This window comes from Motacilla alba, chromosome 2 (assembly GCF_015832195.1).
Source record: "Motacilla alba alba isolate MOTALB_02 chromosome 2, Motacilla_alba_V1.0_pri, whole genome shotgun sequence".
Lineage (NCBI taxonomy): Eukaryota > Metazoa > Chordata > Aves > Passeriformes > Motacillidae > Motacilla > Motacilla alba.
Window position 1 is genome coordinate 10,075,059 of NC_052017.1, and position 21,460 is coordinate 10,096,518.

At 41.3% G+C, this 21,460-nt stretch overlaps 1 protein-coding gene across 5 annotated transcripts in view; it reads right to left on the reverse strand.

The window, feature by feature from the left end:
• DIP2C (disco interacting protein 2 homolog C) overlaps positions 1–21,460 on the reverse strand; it is a 309,807-nt gene that overhangs the window by 198,654 nt on the left and 89,693 nt on the right. The gene's annotated exons all lie outside the window — the stretch shown is intronic.

Consider the following 21,460-nt stretch of genomic DNA (forward strand, 5'->3'; position numbering starts at 1 on the left):
CACTTGAGGACACAGTGTGGAGTGGCAGAAACAGAATGCAGGTAGAACAAGAAACCTCCCCTTCCTCTGAGGGCAGAGCATGTTCCCAGGCAGGTCATTCCCATAGTGGTGGTCTGTGTGACCTTGGGTTACCTTCCACAGCACATGCCCAAAGCCTAGCTGCAATAAGCAAAATTGATTAAATGAAGGCCATTCCTAGTGCATCCTGAAATTGATGACAAAGTTTTCCTTGAAAATGGATTGGATTAAGCCTTTTTCTTGCACCTGAGTTTGAAAAGGCTGGTACTATCATCAAAGCTAGTTCAAAACTGTTTTCCTGCATGAACGTCCTGCACAATCTTAAGCAATCACATCACCTGCCCTTTGAATTTTTCTTACTGGCTGTGAAGAATAGCATTTTTCCATTACCTCTTACCTGAACTTCATTACAACAATAATTACATTATTATTTTCAAGACTCTGACATGGGCCAGAAAAGCAGTACATCTAAGGAGACAGCTGAGAAGTTTATAAAGGAAGACACCCTGTCTTCTCCAAGAAATACACAGTGGTTATTGCAGATAAATTAGAGTCATTCCAACTTCTGTTCATGTGCCACAGTTTTAACAGCAATGAAGAGATGCAGTGTGAGACATATGAGTTTGCTGTTTGCTTGCTGTTATTTAGAATTTTTAAAAAAATAAACACATACACATACACACACACACCAAGGGAAAAAAACCAAAAAAAAATCCCAGAAAAAAACCAGAAAATAAATCACACCAAGTTGCACAAATTGGTGATTGATATTAGGAAAATGCATTGAAACAGCTCCTGGTAGGCACCAGGAGGCTCTGCCCATCTGGCCCTGGCTCCTCCAGTGCATTCAATGCTGCCAGGAATCCAAATCTGTAATTACAGCTACCCAGTGCATGAAACACCCACGCTCCTTTGCCTTCTATTTTCTGTATTCACACAGAACAGCCTCTCCTGCAGCTGGCTGCTCCTTCAGAGCCCACAAAGCCCGAGGCACACGCCGTGTACGTGACGGGGCACCCCGAGCCTCAGGGCCCCATGCTGAGATGCCCCACTCGGGCTCCAGCCTCCTTGCCCAGCGCCTGGCTGCTCCTCACATGCCCCCACTGTCTCCCCACTCTCTGCAAAAGCTACAGGGACAGCACGGAGCTGGCTCCTCACAGGGACCGTGCTCCTGCAAATGCAGTGCCAGGCGGGAAGGCAGCCTGGTATTTCAAGTGACCCAGTGACAAATCATTGGTTATTAGGGAGCAGCCCAATGCCAACAGAGCGCTGCAGGCACAGGATCCTGAGCCAGATGAGAACACAGCAAGCAAAGAGCACAAAAGCATCGTGACCAGAATCTGAGATGCAGAATCTGATGATGGACTGCAGCCCTTCCAAGGAGATGAACTGCCAGCAGCATTAATGAAATGCAAGTACGTAACTTATGGCACAGAGCACTAGAAGTATTGAACTGAGAAAGGGAAACATTTCCACAGCCATGAAGGGCTACAAAAAAAGCTGGGATTTATAGCAAACAGCTCCTAGTGCAGAAGCACAGCTCCTTGATAGTATTTCCACGTGAAGAGCAATGATTGGTGTCACATATCAGGTAACTGCAGACAGTGCAACTACTTCTCTTTCTCTTCTGCAACTCCTAGGTCAGAGGCTGGCCCCTTTGCTTTTCTGATGAAGCTTCCAAAATCTTAGGAGGAATCCCCTTCTCAAATACAAGCTCATTGCTCAGATCTAACCTCGCTGGAAGTCTGCTCTGGCTACAGTCTGTAGAGCACCTGTTAAACACCACATCTACAAGGTTGTTTTGTTCCTCTGAGTTTATCAGTGGAAATACCCATTTTGTTTAGATGCATTCATTGCTGGAATCTATGCAACTACAGCAAGGGTCACAGAAGCACACTGGTATCTAGACATAATCTTAGACGCTGAGGATCAATACACATATCTGGTACTCCTCAACCCTATCTCCCTTTCCTTAAAATGAGATGGAGAAGCCAAGAACACAACTGCTGCAGTGCTATTGCTAACAGCTTTGAGAAATGCTCCTGCCTGGGAAGAACAGCAATGGATTTCTGCAGTATCTCAGACACTGAAGTGCTTTCTGTTGTCAGATTCTGTAAGAAAAATATGTCTTAAGGGGGAAGCTATTTCAAAACAATGCAGCAACTTGTGAATTAGGAAAAAGAAAATCCCAGCAAATGTAAATTTCCCACCTTTCTCAGTAGAAAACCTGGCTGCTGCAGTTCATTGTTTCTGAAATTCTTCTATTAGTCTATGCACTGCTGCAGATGTCTCTGCTGGTATCGAGGCCCTATTCTATATATTCACATTCATATAAATGTGAAGAGACATCACGTCATGTTAGGGAAGAAAACCCACAGAAGTTACAAGTAGGAGTACAAAAATATTAGTGACAAGACAGAAACTACAAGGACTGCTGTAGAACTGCCTTGGTTCATCAATATTACCTTTACATTCTTCATCTCATTGTAATTTTACGTGGTGTGCGTTACAATGTGATATTTTATGATTCCAAGGTTACAGAATTCCTGATTTCAGCATCCCATCACATAAAATAACCATGTTCTAAAATAAAAATCTCTTCCTGACGTTCCTGTGGCTGTAAGTCTACACTTATTTCCTTCACTTCAAGCTTTGCAGAACAATTGCTGCAATTTTCTCAGCGAAGAAATAGAAAACAAAGAATTAGTATCAAACGTTGGGAGATCAATTTTCACAGACCCCATTGCTTGATAATTTAAATGCTAAGTACTGCAGCCAATTAGTCTAGACTGAAGTATTTGATGGGGGCAAAATTTAGGTTAACAAATACTGCATAATATTATCTGAATAATATAGAGCAGACTTCCTACAAAGATGAATTTTGAATCTGCCCATTATATGAAACAGGTGCAAAGAGTGCGTGGGAGAGGTGAATTCATCCCTCCTCTAAATGGCAGTATAAAATAAAATTAGGATATAAAATTTGGGGGTGTCTCACAGGGCAGTTTTTAATTATATACTTAGCAGCATCTTTGCATATAATCATTACCTCAGCCTCCTCGTTTGCATGTATATATTCTTTTGTGCCATGATCAAAGAACAAAGGTTAAATCCTTCTGATACTCTATTCAAGCAGTGAAAATTGAAAACAGCTATTTTGAGGCTTTGAGCTTTTTTTTGTGTTTTCCAACTGTCTGTATAATCTGCTTAAAATTCTATTTACTTGTTAAACCACGTATTCATAGTGTGATATTGCAGAGCACAGGTGAACCAGCAGAGCTTTAAGAAGCACCCTTTCAATGGTCCTCCCATGGAAGAGGGAGAAACAAAATGAGGTCTCCAGCTGGGACACTGGCTGGCTGCTAGAGGACTTCCACCAGATCTTCACCCCTCCCATTCTTCTCCTGCACCCAGTTTTGGTCTGCATGAAAGGGATTGGTATGGAAACACTGGAATTGCTGTCTAGTCCTTTGTTGTCATGCTTGTGGCACACAAATGAAGTCCCTTCTCTGTCCCAAGTGCAATGGACAAACATCCAGCCTTGGCAGCTGGGGAGGATGGGAATTGATGGAGAGGCAGAGCCATCCTGGTGTCAGTGAGGAATGATGAGACTGGGTCTGCTGGGGCCATGGGGCTACCTTCTGTCACTTCCCTCCCAGAAAATGTCTGGCTTGTGAGTTTTTCTTCTTCCTCTATTGCCACTTTTATGAACATCAAGCTGTGTGTTATGGCCATTCAGTATTCCTGGCTACCTCTGAGGAAATCCTCAGTGCCCAGTTAGAATTCCTGGCTTGTGTTTGGGCTAGGTTAACACTGAAAATAACCCATGTACTGCAAACTTCCTCTTCTTTCTAAACAGAAGCTGGCAGGACCTGAGCAAGGGTGGAAAGCTTTAGAATAAGACAAGGGAAGATGAACTACTGAGTAAATGAAAGGCACATGGCATGGAAACAATGCCATTCCTCATTTTAACAAAACCTGGACAGATGCATTTCTGTAACACATCCAGCTCATCCTTGTGCCACATTGCCAAAACCAAGAGAACATTGACATAGAGGGTGTCAACACACAAATACCACATTCACACAGTCACAGCACCAAGTATTTCAAGGTTCATCTAGCACCAGATAGCTAAATTCACCTGCCATCCCAACCTTTCAAACTGACTCAAATGCTCAGTGCTGGAGAAAACCTCTTCCTTTTTCCAATCACAATAAAACAATAGCCCCTGAAGGCTATTGCTCTCTTTCTGGGTTAGTAACCACCTTTTAGTCAAGAAAATTTTAACAGTTTAAGCTGTTACTTTGCAGACCTGCAAAAATTAAAAGATACCAGATCAGCTCTTACCTACAACCTCCTGATGATCTGAAAACATGGAATAAAGTTCCTTTCTGTCCCAGGCACACAACCTTTAATATCAGTTATGAACAGCACAACAGCAGGGTATGGTGCAGGGCTGGGCAGCTCCAACAACTATTTCTGTTGCACCACAGTCCATTACAAAGAGGATGGCCAAGTTCAACCTTTCTCAACAGACCCATGGCTCAGGTCTGCCACAAGATGTATTTGAAATTTCAGTTACCAAAGGGCTACTTGGATTTTCACTGATAATTAATTCCTTTCCATTATGAACACATAGAAAGATAATAATGGGTGGATTGACTGGAAAATACTACATTTAAAAAAGGTTTTTGGCTAGTAAAAGGCTCTGGAGAGCTCTTCACTGGACACATTTCATCCTTTTACACTGGTAGCCCTTTAGATAGATTCATTTTGTCCAAGTTTAGTCTACTGAAGATTTGCTGGGGGTAAAGTGAGGATGACTCGGGAGCAACACTCACATGCACAGTTCAGCTTCATCCTCTTCCACACCCTTCCTTTAGATGAGTTGGAGATTAGGAATGAGCAGCAGAGAAGGAAGCCCAGCAGGATGTGAAACACCAGGTGAGGCTCTCTGGCTACGCTGCTCAATATTAATAGCTTTTTGGAAAGAAAGAAGAATTTGAACATCCTATTTCTGTCATGCAGTGCCAAGGCAGACATGGATTTTGGATGGAGATGTTGGAGCATGTCTTTTTACTCCACCAATTCAGTCCTTCTTTCAAGAAATGTTTCCACCATATGGTGGAAAGAGCCATAAAATCGCAGAAAAATATAATCTGGATATTTAGTCAACTGCTGTTTCCAGAAATGGTGGCATCCTCAGTCATATAGGAAAAAGGCAGCAAAAGTAGGGCTTCACCTGCAAGTCTAAAGGCCTTCTGGCATTCTGGCCTCTTCAGAAGACTGGCTGAAACTAGGTTAAAATCTTCAATTAAAAAATGTCAATTCACTGAATATATATTCAGGATTATGATGTTAAAGAACACCCATTTGCAGCTTTTGACCCTTTCCATCTAAATACCAAAGGTCTGATTTTTATTATTTTAATTATTGTGTCCACACACAGACACAACCCTTCTCCTGAAGGAGGGCTGCCAATGCTGAGGGACATCTGGAAAACAAGCTACTTAGCAAAGGAAGAGCCTATAAGCTAGAACAATATGAAAGAAATTATCCAAAGGGCAGCACGTCATGCACTCTACACTACTGGAGTACGACTGTCACTGTAAATTTTCCCTCATTTTCCCCCTAAGAGCTATCAGTATGTCTTGATGACTGCAAAGGCACACATTGGCATGTGTCTCCTGCCTTCCAACACCTTCCCAACGTTTCAGGTTTCCTACACAGCACCTGTCTGAAGTTCCTGCTTCCTTCAGCACCTGCCTCCTACATTCAGAGGAGAAGCTACAGTGCACTGCAGCACACAAATTTTATACAAAAAAAAAATTTACATGAAATTACTTTTGGAGACATAGAAAGAAAACTGAGAGAATAAAGCCAAAAGAGCCAACATTCTAGGAAGACAGAAGTGTACAAAATATACTCTAAGTATAAACTCCTTCATATTAAAACCCTCAATTTAAACCCCTTCATAAAGCAAACAAACAAAGCAAAATGCAAAGTGATACAATGCAGCGTAATTCAAGCCTAATGTTGCAAACACTAAAAAATCAGCAAATTAAGTAGATGCCTCATGTGGCTCTTTCACTATACTGTGCATAGAGAGCAACTTGGAAAAATATAGTAAAAATTTGCATGTTTTCCTCCTCAGGATGGCAAAATTTTAGTCTGATGATCTTTTATCATTTCAGAAAAAAATCATGTGCCATAAAACGAATAGCAAGAAGGAACTAATTAGAGTTTGCACCTATGCAGAAAACACAATTCAATCTCCTAAATAATTAAAAGCATTTCTAAATGTCAGCTTTTCTTATCGCTATCAAAAAAAAAAATCAGTTTATATTGCAGCTGAGATTAATATTTTTAGTATCTGAATGGAAACAAATGTCTGTTAAACTGTGTGATGGCCTACAGCTTTATAAATAACCACATCCCCTCGTTGCCAGTTGCAGCGATGACTACGGATGCAGCATGCTAAGTTATTCCATCACGAGTCACACGCTCGCGGGAGCACTGCAAAGTGAAGATCAAGGTTAAATAGTTAGCAGGGATTTCTAAGAGGGAAGATGGCCGTGTGACCTTGGAGCTCTGACAGGCTCCGATCCAGGGAAACACGGCATGGAAGGAATCAGATGTTACCCATGTTCTTCACGGGAGATACAAAGCATTTTGTGTCTAAAAGGCCAACTAGGAAAGTCAAGAGTTCACAGCAAACAGTGTGCTGTTTCTAAAAGTTCCTCACATTAACTTGCTACAGGATAGGTGCTATACCCCCAAATTCAGTAGTTGTGCTCATCTGATATAGAAAACTCTCCTGCACTGAAACCCTAATGGAGGCAGCTTTGAAAAAGACCCACAGCACCTATTTTGACTAGAAGGTGTGCAGCTGCTTTGCAGTACTTCCCAAAAAACCAGCCCCATTCTCATGAATGGTTTCCCAATGTGAGCTGATTAATATTGCAGCTAACAGCACTGCCCCAAACTTCGCCTGGAATTTCCTCCCTCCAACTGTTGCACTAAAGATGCGTTTTCACAATCCAGGCACGAAGGTGACTTCTGCCAAGCAGAGGAAGGGACTGGAGCTTGACAGGGCGCCGGCTCCCCTTGGCTCATTCAGGGGCCAGAAAAGCAACTCGGCGAGGCTGTGTGTTACAGAGAGCCCAAGGAAAGAGGCCAGGAAACTTCATGCTGGGATTTTTCCCAGGTTTAACTCTGTGTATTCATCCACAGCTTCCCATGGGCCAAAGCAAAGCTGAGACTGCCTGGTGTGGCTGCAGACCTGGTAGCAGGCACAGCCCTATGTTCTGTCCAAGTCCTCTTCTCCCGGCAGATTCCTGCTGTCCTTCCCTCCTGTCCTCACCTCCTACCTCATCCACACCCTCCCAACATTTGCTTCGAGCAGCCTAAGTACCCCCTCCCAGAAAGATACCTCTTGAGAGGCTTAAAAACTTGGCAAAAATTAGGGTATGTTTCCACAGAAAAAGATTTTTAAAAGGTAAGACCCTGTTATGGGTTACTGATATGTAAAAAAAAAAGCATGGGTTTAATGGGTAAAAAGAAATTCCACCTTGTTCTTTATTTCAGAAACAGCCTGAACAGTTCTGGAGGCAGTTTTCACACTGGAAGCTGTTCCAATGGAAATCTTGGTGTAGCCAAAATTGAAAGGAAGCTCCGCTACAACTTCCAGCGGTATTTCCATTAGTTTTATTACCCCTATCTCTACTTAACACAACGCCCTTAAAAATTATTAAAAGCAGTAAAATGTCTCTTTTTTTCCTTCCTTGTCTAAGGAAGAACACAACGTTAACCAAACCAATTTCTTTAAGTAAAATGACACTTTGGACATTCATTCTAATTTGACAACCATTTAGTTTGCTTTCCAATCAACACCCTCTGTGTTTCTAACTACATGTAACACAGCATGGCTGAGCATGACCCGTGCTTACATTTTCTAAGCCCAACTCACTCTGCTTTCTGAACTGTTAAAAATTAGAACTGCTAAGAAGAACAAGAAAAAAAACCTCTACAATTTGTTTCTAAATTATTATCAGAAAAAGGCAAGTTTCAGATCACTCCAACTTTAATAACTATTGCCAGAGTTGTTTCTACCCATTAGGAGTTGTCAGCAGATTGGTTTCACATAATGGGCAGCCAAACTCAGCTTCACTGAACAGCATTTCCTTGGGAAAAAAAGGGTTTGCAAAAACCTTCATGTGGTGCAAATGAACAGTATGCATGCAGTAACATGTACTTCAAAAATGAAACGCAATCTGCTCACAAAACTGGGGTATATAGTTTTGTTCTCCTACTTTTTTAGTAATTCTTGTTGTCTAGCCGTGTATTCCAATTGGCAAAAACAATACAACCAATATCCTGAGATAGCAGAATTTTGCATGAAATACATAAATAACACTACATTGAAAAAAAACTTGATTTTTTTTTCTTTTAAGTATAGCTCCAACTCTTTTTCTAAGGAGATCAAGAGTTTGACATACTAAATCATAATAAGACATGGAGAAAAACAGCTTTTCAAAAATAAAAAATAACCAAACTATATCCCAAACTGCTTCCCTACCTGCTGGGCTATTTGTTTCATAGCCAGAGCAGAACAAAGGGTTATATAGTCTGAACAACAAGCTACGACACTTGTAATTCAGCTCATCTCTCTTATCCTGACAGAAAGCTACTGGGAAATGTATGGTGACTTCGTTTTTTTTTTGGTTTTTTTTCCTAATTAATTCAAAAAATTGAACTGGAACTAAAGGAGGAGAAAGATTAAGTGAGCTGTAGCAGAGGTACTCCTGCCCTTCACATGCTGCATCCTGGGATGCCTTGCTAGGAGAAGGCTGCCCCGACCTCATAGAGAGATGTGAATGCTCTGCACTGGGCTGAAGATTGAAGCTCTAATTAGGTACCTGTGGGAGAGCAAGGAGTCTCCCTCTCCCCCTCTGCCTGGTGATGCCCAGGAGCCTGAGAGCAGCCATAGAAAGCCATTGCAGCACATCAATGCAAAGGGCTCTCTTGGCAGCCTCAATAGTTGCTATTTCCCCTTTATACTATTAATGTGGGGTGTGCATGTCCGTGTGTGTTTGTGTTTTCCTTCTGTTATAAACTGATTTTAACACATGAACAAAGCCTGGGGTGAAGTGATAGGAAAGGTTTGGAGGAGGATGCTTTTGAAGAATGGGGTTTGATAGCTGGATCTCTGAACATCTGTTATTTGTATATGGTCTCGTTTACACTAAAGAGGAAATACAAGAGTAAGACAGCAATTCATGGATACAGGAGCGGTGTCCACAAGCAGATGGGGATGCCTGTCCTGCTCTATTTGGTGTCTGGGTCTGGGTTTAGCAGCTTGCTCAGAAGCAAAAGAGCCTTAGTCCCCTCCTCATGCTTCATGTACGCCATTCCTTTACAGAAACAGTGCCTGCAGATGAACACTGGCTGCCAAAAATGTGACAAATTCAAACAGACAAGCTCTTGTAATTACCAGAGAAATCTGTATACAAAGGAGGAAAGGCAACTATGCTCCATGGGAAAAAAAAAAAAAAGAAAAAAAAGCCCAAACATCATACATGAAAACAAGACAAAGGGAGCTATTGTTGAAATGAGTCTTGCCATTTCCCAAAACATTTTATTTTCTTTTTTCCCTTAGGCTTTAAGAGTCATCTAATACCTTTTTTTCCTTGTAAAAATAAAGTCATTCTGTATTTCTTCTATCTGGGAGAGAGAAAATAAGAAATAAGAAAATTAGCCTCTCCACCAACCCTGTCCCATGCAGCGCACGAGTCTAAAGAAAATGTAACTTCCCATCTGAAAATATCTGAATTCAGAAAAAAAACAGTATCACAAAACTACTAAAGGCATGGAGTCGCCCTACTAAGCCCTACTCAGCAGTACAAATTTAATAACCACCCCACTGCCTCAGAATCAATATCCAAGACTTTTTGTTGCAGGCACAAGCAGCAGAGCAGTAGGTCAGCCCGAAAGGCTTCAGCCTTCATACAGGAATTACCTTTATTCAAACAACACTGAAAGATTCAACTGGAAAATTTTCATCGTGTTTCTGAACCTCTTCTCATGATTTTGCACTTTACAGATGGCAGTGCCTCCTGCCCTGCCCCAGCATCCTGCAGCAGATCACGCTCCCAAATGCAAAGGCAGCACCATCCCATTCCCATGGCCAGACAGACTCTCCCATCATCCTGGTAACACCCATTATATCACACTCTTATCACCATTATTACTGAAAGCTGATTTGAAAAAAATGACTTTGTCATCTCATGGTTCCATTGTTAATCATTAGCAAGAACTCGCTTAGTTTCTGACCTCATCCAAATTTACCCCTCTTTTTTTTAAACCATTCCCTTTTTTTTCTTTTTTTTTCTTTTTTTACTTACTCCTTGAAGTAACTCTGAATCTAACAGGTTCCATTCAGTATCTACGTGAACAGCAGAAAATACCAACGTGGCCATTTTTCTCTAGTGAAGTTTTCTATTTTATCTCAGGTTTGTAGGTAGGATTTCCAAGAGAATTCCACTCTGCTCAACAGATATACATACAGCTTTTACAGGTCGTTCTGTTATGGGTAATGTACCTACCACACCACTCCAAAATGATGCCAGCATGCCAAAAATGCAGTGCTACTACTTGGAGACTATTTCATAATGCATTCATTGTGGCTTTCACATTCTCTGAAAAAATCCCTTTGCCCAGGATTTTTCTCCTGGGAAGCTGAGAAGACTCAGAGAAAAGGAAAACAATTCTTATCTCATTTGCTTCTCCTGTGTTGTGCTCCTCTGGAATGTGTTTGGAGATTGTTTACCCACAGGTGATTGTTTCATTGGACTCTGCTGAGAGTTGTTTTGACTCTTTGGCCAATCAGGGCCAAGCTGTGTTGGGACTCTGCAAAGAGTCACGAGTTATCATTATTATCTTTTTAGCATTCAGTAAGTATCCTTTCTGTATTCTTCAGTATAGTATAGTATAGTATTCTTTAATATAATATAGTATTATAAAGTAATAAATTGACCCTCTGAGAACATGGAGTCAGATTCATCATTCCTGCCTTCATCAGGACATTTCTCTGCAAATACAATAATTCCTGAAAGAAACTGGATCACAAAAGATGTTCTTGCCATTACTTGGGGAAGTCCTTCCTTGGAGCCCAACACCGGCAGCTTCACGCACCAGCGAAACCTTCCACAGGCACTGGCTGCTGCCAGCGAGTCAGCCTGGGCCAGCACCACCACAATGAACCACAACCGTTTCCTCTTCTCTACACAAATCTCTCCACAGAAATTTGCTCTACTCTAATGCCTGAAACTGATTTTTAACACTACAGATGAGACATAAACACAATGAGTTTATCTTCTCAGAAGAAAACATTTCAGGGCCAATCTAATGGTTTCAAGGTGCATTAGGAAAGAGCTAATTCTGACAAAGTAATTCCTTTTATTCCTCTGATTTTCAGAGGGATGCTTTGCTGATATTTCTAACTTGCACACTTCTTTGGATAATCAATCACAAAAATAATTCTGTTCAGAATCTGTGATGTTGGGATGCCCAAGAGCCAGGTGGGTTGGCATGCTCCAGATTAAAACAGTCACATACCAATTTGCAAGGTCTACAGAATTTGGAAATCTTTTGACTGACATATATTGCACAAGAATAGGAATTTTCTTTACGCTGATTACTCATATATTGCTCAGGATCTGCAACTTGCCCTCAAAATGGCCAGTGTCATGAATTGGTAAGGATTATTGTTAGCCTTCACGCTTGTAGACTGAACAAAAAGACTGCATTTTTCTCAGAGCATAGATTAACAGCACTAAATATGATGTTTTGGAACATTCACACAAAAACATCAAAAGTTGATTCTGCTTTTAATACTGGAAGGGTATTTATTAAGTTGCTTTTATATAATATTTTGGCACTTATCTGGCAGAAATTTAAGATGAAATACATAATATTGAGGTAACAATGTTTTCTGTGAAATATAAAATAATCTGGCACCTTCTTCTCTCCACTGTATAAAAAATAATTCAACTACAATCTTTCCTGGATATATATTATGTTACTCTCTGAATTAAATATAACCATTTGATTTTTTTTCCCCTTTTCTAATTTAACACAAAACAAACAGAAAACCACAAAAACCTAAACCAAGAAATCTGTTTAATATTGCCAGCTTAACAAAGTTGTTTGGATGTACTATCAATTACTCTTTCTAGCCCCACAGTCACATATTAAGAAATCTTTAGGACACATTGCAAAGGAGTAGTACAAGAAATGCACACTGCAAAATGCAAAGAAAGTACCCTCCAAGGCAGGAAACTAAACTTCCAGGACAGTCTTGTTCTGATGGTTTTCAGTTCTGCAGAGCTTTCTATTTTTCTCTTCTTCAATTTAGCCCTGGGAAGCTGTTGTGGGAGGCATTATCTATTTGATGGGGATTTTTTTCCTCCAGATTGTAGCCAAAAATAGATGATGAGAGGAAAAAAAAAATAAAAAGAAGAAAGAAAATCTCATGTAAATAGCCTCAGAAGATGTGATTTACAAAAGAAGAAACCTGCCAGCCACAGATTAAACCACACTATATTTGTTCTGAAACAGAATTAAAATGAATAGCATCATTAACTGCATCTGCTGAGAAGTCATCCCCCTTCTGTACAGAATGAGTTTCTGCTGAGGAAGATTCCTTGCCCACATCTCATCCCCAGACTGTGTGGGATAGAAGGGATAGAAACACACACTGGCTGTGGTCTCCTGTTTCAGACAACTGAAGGTGACAGAAGACAAAGAGAGGAACATACTAAAATGGGTTCACCACAAGAAGAGGATTATACAACCTTAGATAGAATTTGCACAGTCAATGAAGAGGGATAAAAAGAGGAATGAAGGCATTCAGCAAATGACATATATACACACACACATACAAATAAAAATGAGAAAAAGCTCACCACTTCAAAACCCAATAATAAACAATATTATTCCATTATATTATAGTGTCAGAACTGTCAAGCAAGTCTGTAGATACTAATAAAGTTATGTAATTGTTTAGACTGAAATGCAACACAGTAATAGCTAAAATACTTTGCAGATGGGAACAAGTCTATTAAGTCTGTTCTTGATTCTATGTTTGCTCTTAGACACCCTGACCATGTGTCTAAAAGCAAACAGAACAGGTTTTTTATTTGACTTATTCTTAAAAATGGATACCATAAAAACCAAGTAAAGCAAATGGAATATGAATCTGATCCCAAGTTACTGGGCAGAGGTGCTGGGTAGAGTTTGTCTCTATCTTTTTCAATTACTCATCAACCACATAAATACTCCCTAATATTTTTCCACTTTCATGGTTGTACATGACAATTTCAGTGTTGGAGAAACATGGAGGTATCTTTGTCTAAACCACGACACCACAACAGGCTGTGTTCTGCACCTACCCTATGTCTGTGGGATAATAAAGTCAAACAAATTTTAAAAAAAGAACCTTTGACACAAAAGAAAGAATTATTTTCAACTTTAAATTTGAAGTTTCAGTTGAAAAACTACAGTCAGACAGAAGTACAAAGTGCATTTCTTTCCAGACTACAAAGTACCACAGAAACTACTGAACATCTGCTTCAGAGGCAGCAGAACAGAGCTGTGTCCCAGCCAATGCATGACCTATGCAAACTCTCCCTGATGTTACATAGCAATAGCTTATTCAATCTCCTCTTTAAATCATGAAAGCTTGTCAGCAATCAAGAGGTTAAATCCCTCTTCTCATCTTCCTCCTCTCCTCAGCTTCCCACACAAGACTGAACCTATTTCATAAATGAGAGCTGTCCTCCTACATAAGATTCATATTAATAAAGTCACTCTTGGAGGATCACAGGCTCCATCTATCCCGGCACATTAAGCAGTGCCAGGCAGTGTTCCTGGGAGAGGGAACCTGATGGTCTGCACTCTCACCTGGGAGATGGCTCCTGGCAGCACCTGGCCCCAAACCAAGCAGGGCTCCCCCAAGCCAGTCTCTGGCCATGCATCAGCTGGGATGTGACCGGCCTGGTTTGGAGTGTGAGGCTCAGCAGTGCTGGCCAGGGCTCTGCTGTGCCAGCTGCCCAGGCAGCCACAGCCTTTCCATGCACTGGCAAATCCCAGCACCTCGCAGGGTGTGCAGCCTTGGAGCTCCAGCTGCTTTGCATTCAGGTGTCTTTGCCAGTCCCATGTACAGCCTTTGGGCAGCAGAACCAGCTCCATGGTACGTGGTCCCCAAAAGTTAGTTCTCCTCTGACTGTGGATGCTGTCAGCATCACCAGACACAATGCACCATAACACTGGTGAGGCATCTCCCTGTGGTCCAGGCAAAAATATCTGTCATCAGCTGGGTAATGTAGAAAACCCAGTGAGTTTAAGTCTGGGGAATGTGCTCTGTTTGTGTTAGTTAGCTTACAAATCTGAGTGATAGTGAAACAAATCATTGTTTAAAATGAACTTTATGAGTGCAGAACACAGGCTCTAGGTACCAGTGCCTTCCACAGCTGCACTGAGCTGGGGGACAGCACTTCAGCAAAGGCATTCAAAACTGCCTATACTGTAACTCTTTAAACTGACAAATCAAGATCTTTTCTTGCACCCAAAAATAACTTTGCCATACAGAGAAGAGATCAGACAAGTTCTACTGGATTTGATTCTATTGCTTCAATAAAATACAAATGTTAAGAGGGCAGAAAAAGTGATCTGAGGGCATTATTATCCTCACCAGCCAATACTCCATGTTATGGAACTCAGAGATTCAGACCTGTTTCACTCCTAGATCTGTCACACATCCCCCGTGGACAGAGGCATCTGCAAAAGCTGACAACAGAAAAGCTTCCACTAAGACTGGTTTTAACTAAGTTCTGCCATCACTGTCCTTAGCACCTGGAGTGAAGGACAGAGGAGGAAGGGGCACACATACAGGGATCTCTGGTAGAGCAGATGAAGGTGCACAGTCCACGTTCAGCCCTCCCTTTGGACCTAAGCACCACCAGTGGTACCACAGACAGTCAGGAAACAACCAGCACTTCACTGGCCAGCTCAGCATTGCCAGTGGTGTAACTGGGCAGACTCAGGCTGCAGGACAGGCACCGAGCTATTCTGGGCTCTGACACATGAGATGCAAAAGTTGAAGGTGTTACTGCCAAGTCTTTGGTTTCCCAAAGCCTTTGTTCAGCCCTTCTGCTGGAGGTGGTAGAACCAACGTGGTGCGTGCCCCAGCTGAGGGCACCACCACCTCAAACTGTCCCTGTGAATCCCATCCTCTGTAATTACACTCAGTGATGAAGATGCAGCTCTAAAGACACAGAGGGCAATTAATTACCAGAATCTACATTGCTGGTTTTAAGTATCAAATTAAGCATGCATTAAGAAAGGGCAGCACTGTGTTATATATTTTTGGATCAGAACACTCAATCAGTACGTGTGGAATAAAAGAACATTAGGTGAAAGCAACAATACTTTGAAAAATTTGATCTAAAAATCAAACTGAGAGAGAAATGGAGTTTTCTTTTTCCAGATGACTGGTATAACACGAAGTGACTTAACTCATCTGACAAGATGGATTACAGCTGGCCCCTTATCTCTTGGCCTGCTTAGTAACATGAAAGGAAAAGAAAAACAATGCATTAATTGATGGTGGAGAACGTTTTTCTTCCTAATGGTTTCCAGCCAGAATTTTTGAGCCTGAGCCATTTCCCAAATAATGGCTAGCATTTGTGTACACATTACTTTCTTTCATGTGACAAGGAAATGTAATTTTTCTTTGAAAACACACTCATTAAGGAAGCAAACCCCTTCCCCCCCCAGAAGCCTTTGCACCCCATTCATAAGTGTGACACAGTATAATCACTTTAAAGTTCTGGAGGAACCACAGATCCTTTGAAAACTCCCACAGCAGAGACACAGCCATGTGCCTACTCGCCAATGCCCTCTATTAGATCAGACCTACCCAGTATTTTAAGGTTATTTGCAAGGCAACAACCATCAGAGATCTCAATCAGGTTGAGAGTTATTCTAGGAAAACATTTTTTAAAAAATCAAAGAAACCAATGATGATCACAAATAATTGAAAGGAGCAGGCATTGATAATTCAGTCATAATATTACATAGGTTGATTACATGCTCAGAAGTCACTTGGAAGTCTTTGTTTTCTCTGATAGATGCTTTTCGGCTCAGTTTCACGGAGCCCTTTCAAGAAAAGGAAGTGCACAAAGGGAGGTGCAGATGATTGTGCTGTACTTCTCACCAGCCTCGGGGAGATGTGAGTGTGATGGCCAGGTGAGCAGCAGTGCCCCGAAATTCCCTTCTCTACCACCAACACTGGGATCCTCAGAAGACAAACTCAGCTGCAAAAGGGTTCAGTGAAAATCTCCAGCCACTGTATGCTGTGTCTACCAGAGGGAGAAAACAAATACCTAAGGAAGACAGATCAAGACAGTGTGTCCTGTAAGTTTGTGCCACACTGCCAGCGATGCCTTGGGTTAAACAAATGCATCTGTGCTTGAGCCTCGTTTTTCTTGCTCTCCATTGAGCTGTGGCTCAGACCACAGACAGCATGGTATCTCTCCAACATAGGGGTCTGAGTTGCTGCCACAACAGAGACCATTTAGCACATTATCAGAAAAAAAATAGGATATTTTTTCTATTACAGCAAGAACTGCTTGGTCTCCCTGCTTGGGCTGCACCCCAGGAGAGGCTTAGTTAAAAGAAATGGCAACTGCAGCAGAGTTCCCTGCCTGAGACTAAAGCTGAAGCTCAGTTTTACAAGGAAACAGATGCATTATGAATGTGCAAGCATGCAAAATTAATTTAAACCCACCCTGCAACTAGGGAGCTGAAAGATGCTCCCTTGTGGAAGCAATCCCAGCAGTGGTGCCATGCAAGCAGTGCCTACCTGACTGGGCAGAATGGGATGCTGAACACCCACCACTTAGAGCAAAGCCAAGGCTAATGCTGCACATCAATTCCTATTATTTTATTTATAACCCCAGTGCTGAGATGTGTACTAGCTATGTTGGGCAAGGCACACTTCCCCACTCTCTCTCTCTCACTGATGGATCAGTGGAAAGCTGGTGCTGCAGATTTCAGTAATTTGCAACAATTATCACAAAAGGCTGGTGACCATCCATAAGAATGCAGCCACCAGCTCTTGCCTCATGTATGATCACAAACTGGGGATCTGAAAAAGGCCAGTCCTCTGCTGTGGTGGATCTCACAAGATCTTACAGATCTCTGTCATTTGGGAAGGCTTCAGAGAATGCTGTATTTTTCAGGTGATGGCAAGTTATCTAAAAAATACACTTATTCTTGTCAGCAGCTCTCTGAAACATTTAAAAGTTCATGCTAAGAGTAATAAATATATTTCATAACCATCCCAAGGGAGTTTTTCCTCATCAATGAATCTATTGTACTTGGCATGGAAGCGGTGTGACATTTTTTCCCCAAAGGCTTTGGAGTGATAAATGATAGCTAAAATGAATTTTTTCTATTATGCTTAAAGCCTTTGCAGAACAGGCTTTAAGAAGAAAGGTTTGGATTAAGAAGTCTAAAATTTAAAAATCTGGAAATGCAAATGTTAGAATATTTGAAACACAGACACGACTGATACACAGAGATTAAATTAATTTAAGGCAAGCTCCCAGACAGCTCTTGGGTATGAAACAATTGAGGGATTGGAGAGATCTCTTACTGCCTTTCACACAAAAAACTTCCTCTGAAAATGCAGCATAAACTAAACTAACCTTATTAAAACATTATGACATTTCATTGATATTGAGCTGCATTCAGATATTAAAATAGTTCAAGGATCCTTCAGCATACACTAGAAACATGTTTGTTCTTGAATGAGCTCACTTGAAGTACATATAGAAAGAGTAACAGTAAAATTATCAGCCTGAGGGCTTGACATTTTTAGAATCTAGAAATAAAAAGTTAACACCCAAAATTTTAAGTTTAGGTCACCAAATTATGAAGTTTTTTAAAAAATCAAATTAGATTATTTCTTTTGTGGTTTTGAAGTGCAAGCTGTAAATGTGACTCACATTTTCAAAAGTTTTAATGTAAAAATAATTTTATTTTGGTTTCAATGGAATCAGATGCAATCTCACCATTTACCAGGCTGGCTGGGTATTAAGAAAAATGTTCCAAAACTTCACTGTTAACTCTTCTTGACAGCTTGGTGTGGAATTTAGTTATATTCAAAAATTGCATTGGCCCCTGACTACCTTACTGAGATGGCACTATTTCCATCTCTCAAGTCCCTGTGAAAATGCCTGACCATTATGGCCCCTTAGACTAAACTTTGTTCTGCACCTGGAGTCTCACATTGGCTGGGAGTGAAGTCCTGGCTGCACACTGCAGACGCCAGTCAGTCCTTCCAAAGGGGCACAGCAGCTTGTGACAGCACAGAGTGAAGAAATTTGTGAGATTCATCACCAGGTCTGAAGCTGAGAATCAGGACTAAAGAGCAATATGGGAATTAATCTTTTCAATGCCTCCTAAGTGAAGTAACAAGATACACAATGGTTGATTACATGGGGAAAATGTACTTCTAAAAGACTTAATATATAATAATTTTTAAGCCTGCACAACAAATTTACAAGAGGCAAGAACTTCAGCTTTATCACTGTAGTCACCAACATCCTGAGCTGCAAATGTAGACTCAAACAGTTGTCAAAGGACCACTACTTTTAAAAAAATGACACATCAGCTAAACAGTGTTGCATAATTCCAGAAAAAGCAATGTACTGTCATGCTTTTTATCCCACTTGGGCAATATTAGAATAAGAAGTCAGTGCCATTAATATCCATTTGGATTCATTTCATGGTATCCCACTCCCATTCCAATCAAACCTCAGTAACTGAAAATAACCGAAGTCAAATATTCTCTGTTTTCTAACCGGTAAATGTCTGTCACGCTGAAAGACATTTCCACAGGTGATTGAATGAGGCAGGGCAGCAGTTTATCAGACAGAGCATTTCACCACCTGGCCACTGGTTTCAGTCCAGACTGAAATTGATCATCCATGTTTAACAAAAAAAAAAAAAAAAAAAAAAAAAAAAAAAAAAAGAAAAAAAAGCCACTAAAACAGCCCAAAGTTTCCAGCAGCTGTTCAGCAGTACTTATTACACTCCCTGGTAACAGTAAACTATTTGTACAATCTCTCCGTACAAAATGTGGCATTAAAATAAAACCTTGGCCAAAATTACTGACATTTCAGTCCAGACAAGATTATTCACATGCCTGAAGTCTCCTGTCTTGGAGAATGATGACCAAGATGTCTTTCTTCCCAAATGACCACAATTTTATAGTACTGCTGCTGAACTCCAGCAAGATCCAGACTGTGGCTCTGGGCTGCCTCCTTCTATCAGTTATAATCTGTATTTTCACATGATACTGATCACAAGGGTCGAATGCACACAGCCAACAACAGACTGCATTCATCTACAGGCAGACATATGTGTCGAGTCCCACAGAGTCTTTCCGGGGGGGAAAGTCTGTATAAAACTGAACAACCAATGTCAGGCTGCTACTGACCTGGCTCTCCAGAGGCTCCTCTTGGCTGCCAGCTGACCCCATCCCTGCTCCCCACCCCGTGCCTGTCTGGACCAGCACAGCAGTGAGAATGGTTCCAAGCAGGTTCAGTGAGAATAATTCCAGGCAGGTTCTGCCTTCCTGGACCAGCACAGCAGTGAGAATGGTTCCAAGCAGGTTCAGTGAGAATAATTCCAGGCAGGTTCTGCCTTCCTGGACCAGCACAGTAGTGAGAATGGTTCCAGGCAGGTTCAGTGAGAATGGTTCCAGGCAGGTTAAGTGAGAATGGTTCCAGGCAGGTTCAGTGATAATGGTTCCAGGCACTTCCAGCCAGTGCCCAACTACCAATGAACATTACTAAGTGCTGGGTCATCTTATACAAAGCACAGAATGGGAAATAGACTTTATTCAAAGGCTGGTGTTTCTGAGAGCGGTTGAAAAGCACCTGAACACAGCCAGGTAAGTAGGAGTACAGGCCATAAACTTTTGTCAGTGCTGTGCTTACAAGAAAAACCAGGAGAAATCTTATTCCAGAGCCTCAGAGGCAGATGGAAGTACCACACACAGAAAATACCTGATACTCGACCCTGAATTACTGCAATAATATACATACGGCATATGCAGCTTCAACAATTGTGCCTGAACACTGGCATCCCACAGAAGCATGTTTGGGGACAGGACCACAGGCAGCATTCACATGCACAGCCTCACTTGACAGCTGTTTTCCTGTTTGCTGTTTGTTTGTTTTCCTGGGAGGCCAGAATGACTAACTCAGCAGTCCCTGTTTGCAGAGTCTCATAACAGGGCTTGGAAGCATGAACTGCCCATTTAGGTCAATTTTTTTTTTTTTTTTTTTTTTTTACCTGGGATCTCAAGGTAACATTTACATGCCCTAAATACCAATTCCTTAGTATACTTTTAGCACAATTAGGTGATCAAGCAGAGCTATAGCCATGTATTTCAGCCAAGCAGCCATTAACTACTGGGAGCAGCAGCATTAGCAGCTGGGAGTTTATTTCAGGGAACAAGGATAAAACCTTTCTCTCGATCCATAAAAAAACCCATTGGAGAGTGTATACAAAATGAGAGGGACATTAATATTAAATGAGAAACCACAATGAGACAAAAAAGATATGACATAAAAAAGCAACATTTTCAACCAGAAGACAAACCTATGGAATGTGAAAGAGAAGAGGGCAAGAAAAGAGGGAAGGAGAAAGATCATCTAGAATTCTTTAGAACCAGAGGCATTTTGAATAGTTACACTTTAACTAAATTAGAAATAACTGGATGAAATTCCATGACCAGTGTCATACAAGAGAGCAGACTAGAGGAACTAAGGTTCCTTTCCAGCTTTAAAATCTAAGATCCTATGAATAGAAAAGGAAAGAAGCTTGATTGGCAGCAATGGAGACACAGCTATACAAAATGTTATTTCAGGCAGAGAAAATATACTGCCAAAAATAGTAAGAAAATATGTCTGACATATGCATGTACATGCTCTGTTCTCTACTACCCACATCAGTACTTACGTATTAAATGTACAATTTGGCAGGGAAAAAAAATCAACACCAAAGGATACAGTGGGTCCCAAGGGAATTGCTTCACAGGTGCCAATAAACTTGGAAAAATAGGAAAATCCTCAGATATAGTTGGTCTTCAGCCCTGCCCAGAGCCCAGCAATTCCTTGGATTACAGAAGTATCTGCCCCAGCCACCTCAGCCTTGCTCCACCATGGCCAGGATGTGCAAGAGCGAGGCACCGCCAAGGAAGGGCTGGCCCAAGAACAAGTTGTTCCAGCTGCTCACAGCTGCTGGACACTCCCTTAGGATTTGGGGACGACTGGCACAGGTTGGGTAGCCAGCACTTCTCAATAAA